Source organism: Pelobates fuscus, chromosome 2 (genome assembly GCF_036172605.1).
Source record: "Pelobates fuscus isolate aPelFus1 chromosome 2, aPelFus1.pri, whole genome shotgun sequence".
Classification (NCBI taxonomy): domain Eukaryota; kingdom Metazoa; phylum Chordata; class Amphibia; order Anura; family Pelobatidae; genus Pelobates; species Pelobates fuscus.
The window spans coordinates 147,443,929-147,459,012 of NC_086318.1; positions in this window are offsets into that span (position 1 = coordinate 147,443,929).

A 15,084-nucleotide genomic window follows, 5' to 3' on the forward strand; every position below is an offset into this window, starting at 1 on the left:
TTTGCATCCATTTGTTGATTTGCTGTGTCTACAGTCCCATATAATGCCTTTCTATCACTATACATCAGGCTGGTTTATTAACTGTTGTTAGATGATTACTATAGGTTACTATAGAATAATAAAAATAAGTTTGTGGAGGTACTTTTAAAATCTTCTGCTCCTTCCTATCTTATCGTAAGAGCTACTGGAAGACTCAACCTTTGCTTACAAGCTCAGCGCACTAACTCTAGTATTTCCTGTAAGCAATAAAGAAAACCTTACAATGTGAAAATTGAGCTCCTAACCATAGCGCTTGTCTCTCCAGAGCTAAGCACTTCAGGTCAGGTACATGTCATTGGCTGAGAGTGTCAGCTCTCAGTCATAATCCGGGCTTAGCTCCGTCAAAGAGCGTCTGGCTATTATTGAGGCAAGAAGCAGTGCACTAGTTAAAGGGACATTATAGTCACCAGAACAACTACAGCTTTACATTCCCTTCAGGAATTTTAATTGTGAAGAAATTACTCTGTTATTTCGGTACTTTGAAATTTTTTCCGTTTGATAGTTGAAACTACCGACCACCCTCCTGGCTCATTAACTTCAAAGAGAACAGTGAATTAAGTGCTCTCCTTGTGTGGCTGCCGTTCGTATAGTCGAACGCCACGTGCAGGAGAAAACATCTTGTTCGCACGAAAGGAGGCAGCGGGACTTGGTCGTTGAATGTCTGGAACTAAAATCGGACACTCGACTTCCCGAACACTGGTCAATCTTTGCGAACCCCTGCTTCCTTTTCCCGACCAGCCAGGAAAGAGCTGTTTGGTAGTTTAGTTTTGTTCCCACGAACTAGGGGAACAAACGCTACTATGAGCCAGGGGGAACTGTTCGTGGATTTTTGGGGTTTACAGACTTTCCGAAATAGACCAACCGCTCAACCTAAACTCATGGAACTATTTCTGGACAAGAGCCTTGTGTGCGGTCGGTCGAACTAAGACCTCCATGAAACTCCTAAACCCCTAAACTAATCTGGGTGGTTTTTGGCTATGTTGGTCACCCAGATCAGGGCTATTGGGGGATGTAACATTTATGCGGATTTTGTGTTTTGGGATACTTTTTAAGTTTTATGGAAAATGTTTTTTTTTTCTGCCTGGAGATAATTGAGTTATTACAGTATCTGACTCAAGTATCTCCTAGGCAGAGAGGAGGGATTGTATGTTATGGGAGTGTCATACTTTGTAACCCTGTTTTTATCGGTTTGTAACTTTGTGTTGGAATCTCCTACAAGGCCCATGTGGGAGTGCCCCTTGCATGGGGACTTGCATAAAAGCCAAGTGTGGCACCATTAAAATTATTCCTGTTACACCCTTCATCTAGTTTTGACTGATGTTTGGGTACCTGTCTACTTTGCTGGGAGAATACACTTGGGAGGCTGACATTCGTATGGAGAATCATTCGAGCCAACACCCGAAGCTGCGAGCTATAATCACTCGGGTTCTAGCAGTTTGGGAAAAAATAGGCGAATGGGTATCGGTTATACTAGAGTTCGTTACATTCATGTAAATACTACATTGCCCCTAGCGACAATTCCACTGGCCACTCCTCAGATGGCAACTGGAGGTGCTTCCTGGGGCAGTGCTGCTCAGTGTGCAGCACTGCTGTTCAGCATCTCCTCCCTCTGCATGCAGATACTGAACTTTCCTCATAGAGATGCATTGATTCAATGCACCTCTATGAGGAGGTGCTGATTGGCCAAGCTGGTGTTTGGCCCCTCCTCCATCCCTCCTGCGTGCTGATTTCAGCCAATCCAACATTGAATTGGCTGAAATCATAAATTCTGATGTCAGAATACAGTTTTTATTTATGACCCTATAGTGGTCCTTTAAGAAGCAAACCATTAGTAAATAGTTTGAATACTTACACTCGGTATGCACCAGTGCACTACTGGCACTTTAACCACTACAGCACACTGCAGTTGTGATAGTGCTTGAAGTGTTCCTCTAAAGTCTATCAATGACACAAAGCTTTTATCACACACCCACAGTATCTTCTCATGTAGTTTGGAACCAATAGTATCAGGTTCTGGCATAGGTAACCTATTGGGAGCTTACCATAGACATTTATGAGCCCAGAGCTTTGTATATTATGCATATAAACAAAAACACGCTTGCATTAAAATGAATTTTGAATGAAGAACCTCTAGGGAAATTTGATAACCAGCTTGATAACCTATATACGTTAAATACATAGAAACCACTGACTAACAGACAGAACAACTCTTAATCCTTGATAATATTTATGTGTACGAAAATCTTCTTGCATTAAGAGGATTTGTTGAATGTTCTTTAACCTGAACAGCTTTATTTAATTGCTTGCCCACAATAAATACTTATATGTAAAAGTACTCTTCCAGACATGTTACCATAGAAACAGAAAACATTTCCAGTGTAAATACAATTAATGAATTCAGAATGCACCTGGCATAGGCTTACACTTATCACCAATAAGAAGTATCAAGCAGACATGTATGGGGCAATAGGAGGTATGGGTGGCTTACAAGTCATGCCCAACCTTGCCTATTGCCAACCTCTACTAGGAGGACATATGAAACCATTGAAATTCTGTTAGCATTCTATCATAGTATACAATAAAGAACTTTTTTTAGTTTCCAATGCTGTTGGCATTGTTATTTAAACATATTTCACAACCCTGTAAATAGGAAACACATGTAGATAATTTTTGGAAAACAAGTTTTGCATTTATAAACTAGAGGTTAGTGTAAAAAACCCAAACAAAGTTAAATGAGTTTGAAAAACAAACAAACAAACAAAAAAAAACCTTGCTGAGGCAAGTATTGCAGCTGACAAACCTTTTTTTGGACCAGTAAGAGACCCCACCACTTTCTAGCATCCTATTTTGATAAATGGGTGTTTTTCTTATCTCGTAAAACTATCAGTAGAGGCTTACAGGAAACGTAGCTAAGCCCAATGCTAACCTAAGATATTGTCCTACATTGGACCTTGGATACATTACTGCCCAACCCTGACCCATCAAAACAAATCCCACCACCTCAAGTCACACTTAGATAATTCACAATCCGCTCCCATTACAACTTAAAAAACAAACTCTTTCAGCCATTTGTCTGATGGCGGTAGGCAGGCTATTCCATAGCAAGGGAGCCGCTTGCGAGAAGTCCTGCAAGCGTGAGTTGGCTGTACGCGTGCGAGCAGCGGACAGGAGAAGGTCACGGGCAGAGCAGAGAGACCGAGAAGGGGCATACCTATGGATCTGTGAAGAGATATGAGGGGCTAGAATTGGTCAATGCTTTTTAGGTATGGGATAGCACTTTGAATTCACTCCTATAGGATACTCGAAGCCAATGTATGGTCTGATAGAGAGGTGAGGTGTGATTGGACCGACTAGAGAGAAAAATCAGTCTGGCGGCAGCATGAAACAAGCTCCTTGGTAGCATCTTGCGTAAGAAAGGTGTGGATGCGGGCTATGTTTTTTAGATGGAATCTACAGTAACATTCTGGATGTGAGCCTTATAGCAGCAGTGATTTTTGCAAATTGCTGTAGTTATTAGGCACTCCAGCAGGTAAACAAGCAGTATGGTTCTCTATTCACCACCATTTTAGCAATGACATAAGGTAAAATCAGGCTTAAAGTGACTCTGTGACCTTTTAGTATGGTCAGTTATAGAACATTACTGTTGCTCATGACAATAAGGGTACCCACCAGTACTCATGGCAAGAAAGAATCCTTAGTGGCTGCTATTTATTTGTAGAGGTATGTAAAGTAGAAAAGACTTCTATTTCAGGGCCATATCTGTATCATTAGCCCTTCCAGAACTGCATACAACATTGATATCACTGTATTCCCCAAACACAGGCCCCAATTTAACATTTTTGGATAAACGTTTCAAATTATTTAACATGTATGGATAAACTTTTAAAAATGATTTTTCAAAACATTAAAATATCATATATATATATATATATATAATTTCTTTAAAATCTATATATCAAAATAAGCATTTTTTATTATATGAAATCATTTTAAGTTTATGCAGAAATATTAAACAATTTGAAAAGCTTATCAAACAATATTAAATCAAGTATTAAACCATAGCTGCCAACCACTATCTACTATGCCAGATAAACATTATGTGTAAATATACAAATACATGTAAATGCACAGTGTGACTTGCAATTGATTCAATGTGTAATCAAAGCATGTCTGCAGGGTTGAAGATATGGATAACATATTATCATTAACTTGTGCAATTCATCTGCCAATAGTAAATCTGGGGAAAATAGGGGAAAAAAAGACATATTGGTATCATTGCGCACATGCAAGACCTGACACCCATAGCGAGGGAACGCTTCACCTCAGGTGACCTCATGTGTCTGGCTCATTGCCAGGGAATTGCAGGCTTATCAGAGCCCGTTTACATTCATGTCATAGAAACTGCCTCTGTTCCCCTTAGAGTTCAAGAACAGGCAGAACAACAGGCCCAGGGAGGGGACAAAAATGCAAAGACACAATGTGCCCAAATGAAATGCATTGAAATTGTTAAGAATCATTAACTGCTTCATTCCACAATGTAAATGTGTTGTCAACATAATGAGAATGAGTTTGGTATGAGCATTTGATAATAGAAAGCCACAGAATGGGAGAGCACAGTGAAATCTAGTTGACCTCACAGCCTTGTGACGACCAGGCATTTTTTTTGGATACTCTTTGAATACATCAGGATCAGAAAAAAATCCCTTTAACATAAACTGTAGGACACTGCTGAACTGACTATCTGATATCCCCAGCTGGCCTCATGTGAACTGTGTGCAGTTTGCATAAAAGAGCGTGATTAATGTCCAGATATAGGTTTTAATGGATCGGGCCTTTTTTGTACGTTATCTAATTTGCTAGGTCAAATTGCTTGTAGTTCTGTTCTTTTATAATGCCTTTCAATTTACAATGTGAGCGATTTTAAAGGGACATCTGTATAATTATGATTTTTATAATATAAAGCTCCCACAGTGCCTTGATTTATCTGCTTCTAATCACCTGCTGCTTGATACTCAATAACTTAATGCCATATCATGTCATTCTGCTCAGTAGATGAGTTATGTAACATCTAATTTCTTAAATATATGCAATTCTCTTTGAAGGATTTTTTTTAATCATTATTTATTTAATTGTTTTTAGAATTATTTTATGACTAATTACATGGAAATATATCAAACATGAATGTTCTCTATTATGTACAAGAATAAATATGATTTACAAAACTCCATTGATTTGATCACCTGACTAGCAAATGCAGTTATTTGAAACACAACATGTTTATTCCATCTTCACAAGTCCCTCTATTAAATTCGTAAGAATAAGTGAGGCCAACCAAGACCACCATTTTTATTGGATGGAGATAATGAACATGGTTGCTTAGCCATTGATTCTTTCTTCTGCACTTGCTCCATCATATACGGAGTAGAAGGAGAATTATGCCTTCACTTGCATCCCACTTATGCAGGGCTGGACTCCTGTTAGTCCACTCAGTTTTATTTACATATTTTTATTACACTTCTCATCATTAGCTTTCAAATTACTTGATTCTACCTTTTCATTGATTAGATAGTCAGTCTGGAACATTGAGAGCATTTGACCTGATATTTCCTATTGAACAACCAACCTTACTCAGCTTAGAAGGTGGGTATGTGATGAAACACCACAGGGGATGTGGGTCTACCATCTCTTCCCAGGCAGGTATTGACCTCTCTGCCTGTGCCTCAGTCTACCAGGCAGGCATCATCCCCTCTGACTGTGCCTCCATCTCCCAAGCAGGCATCGTCCCCTATTCCGGTGCCTTAGTCTCCAGGCATGTATCATCCCCTCTGCCAGAGCCTCCAACTCCCAGACAGGTATGATCCCCTCTGATTGTGCCTCCTTTTTTCAGGCAGGTATCGATCCTTCTACTAGTGCCCCCTCTTCCCAGGCAGGAATCAGCCCCCCTGACTGTGCCTCCTCCTCCCAGATAGGTATCGACCCCTCTGCCTATGTAGCTTCCAAATACTGGCTTTGTAAAAAAGTTACTTGTAGCTTTTAGGCCTAGTTTTTTCTTAATATGTCCCTGTTGCCAGGGATTTGTGCAGTCAGCAAGCAGGTCCAAAATCTCTGCTACTCTTTGGAACTACCACATAATATTTTATTTATACCCCGTAAAAGTACCTATCCACATTACAATAAACTTATGGCGACACTCTTTATCCAATACATAAAATATAATCATATGTGGAATCATATATAGGTACTCATATAACAAAATACAATATGTAGAGACAAAGAAATACATCAACTACCTTAATATGCAATGCTACCTGAATATGCAAATTAACGAGCTTTGCTATTCAGGTTGTGCACAAAATTGTTGCAACCAACTAGTGGCCCTGCACAGGCCTCACAATATTACGACACACCTTAGGACCCCTACCCGCCGCTCATGGGTGGGGGTTGAGAGACAATAGGTTCCCCCCCCTTTTGCACTTTTGGCCCCCACTCACCGCTCATGGGTGGGGGTTGGGGAGAGGCACTATGCCCCCATCTTTTGTTATTTAGGGCCTCATCTGCCATTCATGGGTGGGTGCCGGGGGGGGACCCTGGATCCCCCATTCCATAGTACTAAATTAATTAACAGGGGAGGACTTAGTGTCCTCCCCCAAACCCCACCCGTACCCCCTGAGTGGGGGCTGGGAGAGGACACTATGTCCTCCCCTGTTAATTATTTTAGTAGTTGCCCCACCATGGGGGACCTGTGCGAGATCCCTGTTTATTTTAATTAGGGATTGGGGGGCTTTTATTTTTTTTTTGCATTGAGCAGCCACTGACTGCTCACTGTTTAGTAGACATGCCCCTACTCGTGGCACAGTGAATAGGGGCATTTGGGAGATTTTATACTGACCCTCATAGAATGACGGGGGAGCACGTGGGGAGTTAGGAAGTGGCGGGGAGCACTTCTCGTTTCTATATTCAAATATTACAAGGAGAGAGCTGTCAACCAGTAGCTCCCTCCTTGTAATAAACTAAACGAACAAAGAGGTTTTCGTTCATTAGTTTGAAATTTCTATTCATTCATTTGTCTTTCTGACGTATGAATGAATAGACAAAATTCCTGTCAAAATGCCCCTATGGTGGTGGCGGCCAGGACCTAGATCAAAATTATTGTATGGAAAAAAAGGTAATATGGGGGACCCAAGGTCATTTGGCGGGTGACTGGGGGGGGGGGGCAATTATCTGTAGTGGAGGCGGGTTAGATGAAAAACGGATGCGGACATCATCCAGGTCAGATATATGCTCCCAGTGACTACAGTCACAGTGGAGTACAAAATCACAGTTTTGCCTATATCGGGACAGTTGGGAGGCATGGAATTTATATTGCATTGAAAGAATTTCAGATCACAGAATGTTTAAATTTGTAATACTTGTACATTCATATTTTCAATACATATTGACAGGTTCAGGAAAATTATCATAGAAGGCTGAATAATATTTTAATAACGTAGTAGGTGCACAGGTGAAATAAATACAAGTACAATACAAAAGTTAATCAAGACCTTGAACATTAATTGATTTTTGAGGGTTGCTACAAAACTTTGGTTGCAATAACAAACTACAATATGTGTCACACATTCATATTGTATATCCAGATTCTTAAAACACTTAATATACTGTTTTTCTAAGCCCTTTTGAATCCTATCTGTGGCAATTCAAATATGGGACTTAAATAGGTCCTATTTTGGGCTCCCCCTCTTCCCCCCCACTTTAAATTTAAAAAACAACTGCAATTTTTTTTTATATATGTATTTAGCACTGAGCAGTGTTTGTGTGTTTGAATGTAAGCATGTTTTTGTATGGATTATGTGTGAGTAAATGTAGGGATGTGTTTGTATGTAGTGTTGGCGCTTGAATGCAAGCATGCATTTGTGTGTTGTGTGGAATTTGAATGCTGTGGTATGGTTATATATAATGGTGGGGTTTGTTTGTAGTGTTGATGTTGAAATGAACGAGTGTATTTGTGTGTAGTGTTGGCGAGCGTTCGAGATGTATGCACATATACACATACACACACACACACTGACATACATGCAAATACATATACACACATGCAGATACAGACACACAGTCACACACAGATACACATTGACACACATGCAGACATAGTGGCAACTCTAGGAACAATATATAGGAGGTGAGGCACATAAGATACCACAGTCAAAACGATGGTGGAGGAGCACTGAAACTCTTCACTAGGGGATGAGGCAATGAACTGCAATTGGCGGTCTGATGCCAGCATGCTGTGTTGTGCATGCTGGCATCTGACAACACATTTGCATAGATATCACATTAGCCACGCAGATTTCTTTCTGTGGTCTGGCTGACACCTCTTAACTTTGATCTGTGTTTAGCAGATAATTCCCCCTTTTGCTACCCTTATGTGGGAATGTCATATTTAACCCCTTAAGGACACATGCCATGTGTGACATGTCATGATTCCCTTTTATTCCAGAAGTTTGGTCCTTAAGGACACCAAATAAGGAGCTATCTGCTAAACAGCACCCTAACTTGGTATCTTCAAATATGTCCTTAAGGACACCAAATAAGGAGCTATCTGCTAAACAGCACCCTAATTTGGTATCTTCAAATATGGAAATCTCACATAAGGGCACTATTGACTAAACAGCTAAAATATCAATATTAAAAAGCACTTTTCTTAATTTCACTTGTTTAGTAGATAACTCCCTTATTTGTTTTCCTTATGTAGGATTGCAATATTTAAGGACACCGAATAAGCGAGCTATCTACTAAACACATACACATTTATATATACACAACACAATAGGTGTGTGAGAGTGTGTTTGTGTATATATATATATATATGCACGCACAAAAGTGCATATTTCAAAATAAATTGGCACTTTTATACGGTAAAATTTTTAAATACCCCAGGCTGTCAACTAGACAACTGATCCTATTACTTCCTGGTTGTTTAGCTCAGCGGATCTAAGCTCAAGAGGCAGCAATTTAACTGCTGTCAGAATAGGTAGACCAACACAGAATCAAGACATACAAACAAATAGTAAAACCGTCCGTATTACCAAATCTTAGCGTGGCCTGGCTTAATGTGTGGACAGCAAGAGATAGGAATGTCAAAAACAGGCAAGGGTCAAAAACAATACAGGTGCACAATATTGTTAAACTAGCCAAGGTCAGGGATACAGAAAACAGAGTAGCTGAGACAAGCCAAGATCAATAATCCAAAATTCAGAGTATAAGAAAAACCTGGCCTCAGATGACCAATATGGAAACCATGACAGGGAAAGTACTGGATCAGAAGGCAAGGCATATATAAGGAAGAATATACTGTGATCAATCAATTACATTGGTTTTAATGCCAAAACATGCGAACCTAGGAGATGGCACTCAGTAGAGCGACAAGCGGTATGAATCCTGACAGCTAAGCTGGGAATTGTGCGATTGGACAGCCACGGAATATCTGAGATGGGTTAAGAAGAGGAGGGCTTTTGCAAGCTGCTTTTATATATACACCCGAAATTATTAAGTGGAGTTATAATAATTAAAGGCATGCATGTTTTGATTTTGGGTATGACTACACAACTGACTCCAGAACTGCGGAACGCTGTTGGAGAAAGTCTCACTGTGCATCTGACTTTCTCCACTATAAATTTATGCTGAGCTCATACAGCTTGGCTCTTTCCACTGCAAAAGTTAATTACTTCAATACCCTCATAACCACACTCTCCCGCGAACCCAAACGACTATTTCACACATTTAACTCTCTTCTTTGCCCTGCTGTTCCTCCTCCACCTACTAACTTGACCGCCTCAGACTTTGCAACTCACTTCACTGACAAGATCTCTACAATCAGAGAAGAGATCTCTCATCTTTCTTATTCCCCTTACAATACTTCCCCTAACTTCACTCCCTCTGCTGTTCTATGTTCATTCACACCCGCTACATTGGAAGATGTTTCTGCTCTGCTCCAGTAGTCCTGCCCCACCACCTGCTCCCTAGATCCAGTTCCCTCGCATCTCATCCGTACTCTGTCTTCTTCTCTTTCTCCACCTCTCACTAAAATTCTCAATCTCTCTCTCTCCTCTGGTATATTTCCATTGCCCTTCAAACATGCATCTGTAACCCCAATTCTAAAGAAGCCCAATCTTGACCCTAACTCCCCATCCAACTATCATCCTATCTCGCTACTGCCTTTTGCATCCAAGATCCTTGAAAAAATTGTATATGCGAGATTGACAGACTTCCTCGAGTCCAACTCTGTGCTAGACTCGCTTCAGTCTGGTTTCCACGCTAAGCACTCTGTGGAAACGGCACTGGCCAAAGTATCCAATGATCTAATCACTGCAAAATCTCGTGGTCACTACTCCATCCTAATTCTCCTTGACCTGTTTGCAGCTTTTGACACTGTTGATCATCAACAGCTTCTTCTCATCCTCCACAATATCGGTCTACAAGATATGGCTCTCTCCTGGTGCTCCTCCTATCTCTCCCAGCGCTCTTTCAGTGTTTCTTTCTCTGGCTCTGCTTCTTCTCCCCAACTCCTCTCTGTTGGTGTCCCCCAAGGTTCAGTCCTTGGTACCCTACTGTTCTCCATCTATACTGCCTCCCTTGGTAAACTCATTAGCTCCTTTGGCTTCCAATATCATTTCTATGCAGATGACACGCAAATCTACATGTCCTCTCCTGATGTCTCCCTGTCCCTCTTGACTAGTGTCTCTGACTGCCTCTGTGCTGTTTCTAACTGGATTGCTGCCCACTTCCTTAAACTAAACTTGACCAAAACTGAAATTCTGGTCTTTCTTCCCTCAAGTGTTGTTACTCCTGTGTCTGTCTCCCTCCAAGTCAACGGTGCTACCATCAGCTCCACCACGCAGGCTCGCTGCCTAGGTGTTTTCTTTGACTCCGACCTCTCCTTCAAGCCTCATGTTCAATCTATCGCCAAATCCTGTCATTTCCATCTCAAAACATTGCGCGCATCCGCCCTTACTTAACGCCAGATGCGACTAAGGTGTTGGTCCATTCCACTGTCCTTTCTCGCCTTGACTACTGTAATCCGCTTCTCAGTGGTCTTACGTGCTTCCAACTTGTGCCGTTACAGTCCATAATGAAAGCAGCGGCGAGGCTCATCTTCCTGTCCGCCCGCACCTCCCATGCCTCACCCTTCTGTCAGTCCCTACATGGGCTTCTTATAAGTTATAGAGCTCAATTTAAAATTCTGGTTCTTGCTTTGAAATCTCTACATAATGCTGCTCCCACCTATCTATCCTCCCTTATACACAAGTATGTCCCGTCTAGGCCCTTACGATCTGCTGATGACTTACGTCTATCTTTTGTCCGTACTCCCACCTCTGATGCTCGCCTTCAAGATTTCTCGAGGGCTGCACCATTCCTGTGGAACTCGCTTCCCTCCTCCGTTAGATGCGCACCCAGTCTCCACTCCTTAAAAAAATCGTTAAAAACCCACTTCTTCATAAAAGCGTATCAATTAAACTGTTAATAGCTTCCAACTGATTCCTCTTCTGCAACTGTCACTAGTCTAATACTATCCTTACCTTTTTGTGTCATTTTACCCCACTCCCTCTAGCATGTAAGCTCATTGAGCAGGGCCCTCAACCCCTCTGTTCCTGTGTGTCCAACTTGTCTGGTTACAACTACATGTCTGTTGGTTCACCCATTGTAAAGCGCTGCAGAATTTGACGGTGCAGTAGAATGTCTCTTTAAGCTAAAGTTGTTTTGGTACTTAAACTATTGCTTTAACTCTTTTGAATATAAATGGAATGCATTTTGCAAATCATTGAGTATTCATCTGGTTATATTTACTCTTAAGATAAGTTCATACAACACATATTCTTTCAGAATCCTCTTTTATGATTGTGGTAACAAAATGTCCTCTCTTTGAAACTGAAATGAAAACAAAAATCTTGCGATATACAATACACTTGTTTGGCCTTGGAAAATAGCCGTTAGCATTATGAGGTAGTAAACACCCTTATGATTGTATGCCCTCTTTCTTTGACTATGTTTTTATATGCAATATAGGATTACAATGTAAATGGGACTTCTCTTCAATGGAATCACAATGGGCGTTTTAGCAACGTATTCAGGAATATTATATGAAAAAGGGGCTTGAAAGCAAATGTCATTATTTTAAAATCTATGGATATGTACATACCAGTTATTTCCCATTTCATTTCACAAAACTCTAGCAATCCTGTACAAAGAGACAACATTTCTCGATCTTGCATTTAACGTGGCATTGAATGAGACACGATATGAAAGTATTATATGAGAGAGAACTGATCGCCATGTCTGAAAAGACGAATTGAACAGCTTCCTGTGCTGTAGTGTCTGAAGATTGTATCATATGAAAAAAAAATGTATTAGTCTACATTCACATTTTGACAAAAGAATGTATAGGCGATATTGCCAGAGGAAGCTTACTGATTCACGAGTTACTGCTTGAATCGATTGTCAGATAGGAAAGTCATTTATTTTCAGTTTTGTCTCTACCTCAGCTGTTTAGCATAAAAAGGTAAACGTTCAAATTTCACAAAATAGAAAACGTTATCTTTTTTGTAACTTAGAAGAATCAATGTAAGTTTTTTTAAAATATATATTTTAATGAAATATGATGGGTCAGTTTCTACACAATACACAGGTTTTCATAATTTTGTTGTTTTTGTACACCAAATAAAGTACTTGCAAGTTTTATACGAGTTAAAAACAAAACTATTGTCTTTGTGCAAAGTAAAGCTTAGTGTTGTGAAAGGATACTCTAACTTTTACATTTTTTCTTATTTGTGTGATATAGTTTCTCTAGCTTAAAAATCAGTTTCTGCCCTCTAAATCCTACAGAGTCATGTCATTCCATAGCTTCATATTTTGCAGGTGATATTTTAAACAGTTAGAAGCAAACTGGTAAATTGGCTACAACAAAGAATCCAGATTAAAAAAACGACACAACACAAGCAATTTGTGAAGCAGCAATCAATATGTTATAGTTTTCTGAAAACTGGCATTTGACTGATATAAAAAAAACGACATTACAATAATTCAGGCTGCAATTGAAGACTTATTAAATTTCTAAAATAATGTTTTGCTTCTGTAGAGTAACCTAGCACAGGGGTGGGGAACCTTCGGCCCTCCAGATGTTTTGGACTACATCTCCCTTGATGCTTTGCCAGCATCTTGACTGTAAGAGCATTATGGGAAAGGTAGTCCAAAACATCTGGAGGGCCGAAGGTTCCCCACCCCTGGCCTAGCATGAGTTCTCTTCTTAAAGTTTATGATCAGAGCTCACACCTTCGTGTAATCTCTATATAAATTAAGTTAATCTTTTCATATCCCATTATTTATTGACATCCAGGAGAAGGAAGTGAGCTGGGGCAGAGAAGTTGAGTCTAAGAAAGATTACGATCATAAGGAGTCTACATCAGTTTACTTTTGTCTCACAAGTCCCTCTGGGTTCACATTATTTGACCTTATTACTCTTATTTATTAGAGCACCAGGGCAAACATAGGAATTTATGGAGAGTTGTGGAAGTATGATATGCGATAAAAGGGAAGGTATATGGAGGGAATGCTCAGAAGCATGAGATGTAGTAAAAGGTGCATGGGGAGGGGGTGGAGACATATGGAAGATGCAAAGCATGAAGGTATATATGGGGGAAGCAGCTAAGGTAGTTTAACCCCTTAAGGACACATGACATGTGTGACACGTCATGATTCCCTTTTATTCCAGAAGGTTGGTCCTTAAGGGGTTAAAGAATGGAGGTTTATGGATGGGTATAAGGATGCAGGAGATGTGATAAGTGCAATTGTATGTGAAGTAGGCTGTAGAGGTAACATATGTGATGAAAGTTGATATAAAGGGGTGAAGATGTGGAATAAGTGGTAAGAGTGAACATATTTGTAAGAATTGGAGTGTATAAGTTCTGAAGCTGTGGTAGATTTATAACAGATATGTAAAGATAGGAATGTGTGGAAATATTAACTATATAACTTGAGCTATTCTGGGAGGTTCTGATTTACATTTTGTATTACAGGGAATGTGTTGGTTTGGTAGACATGTATCAGCATAACCACTGCATGGAGTAATACCATTATTTGTCACCAATAATTATAGACAGATGACCCAATTCGATTCTCAGACTTATGATACTGGCTATTTATTACATCATCTGATCTATAAAATAGACAGAGATATGTGAGATATGTTAATATATTGTGAATATCAATGCTTCTAACAGGCTGCACTTTATAAAATGCAACAAAATGAACTTCTGAGCTATTGAAACTTGTAACCTCTGTTGACATAGTTATTGCAATTGTTTTTAATTTTATAGACTAGCCAGTAACATACATAGGTGTTAACATATTTATTTTGAAGGGCAAAAGGACTGGGTATATACAAGGGCTAACATGGAGGACACTTTTACTGGAGGGATAAGTATGATATTCTATCAAAGTATTCAAAAGACAAAAATCTGGGTAAGCGCTGGAGGGGAAAATTAGTTGTACCAAGGCAGATCCTAGGCATATATAGCTGGTCCATGCCTGACATAGGCTCTACATCTACATTGTTTAGCTGATTTCCTCAAACATTGGGGTGGAAATGAATCCACACTGAGCAGAATGTCTACAAATGCAATAAGTAATTTAATGTAATGAAAAATAACAAAGCATAAAAACATAAATCCAAGCAAAGGATAATGAAATAATTGACCTAGAACCATCTTACACATTTTTGTGCTTTAATAACATGCTCTATTGCAGTCACAGCACAGTTACACTGTTGCTTTAATCAATGGTGACATGCAAAACAACTCTTCAACAGAAATATTTTAAAGATACATTAATGATCATTAGACTTGTGCACAGCAAGAAAATTTGTCTTGACTGAACCAGTTGTTCAGCAAATAGAAACATTTCCAGGACACCCGAACTACGGGAGTCCTTTAGTGTTCCTTAATCTTTCCCTCTCTTGGTCACTTCTCACATGATCTGTGAATAAAACAAACATTT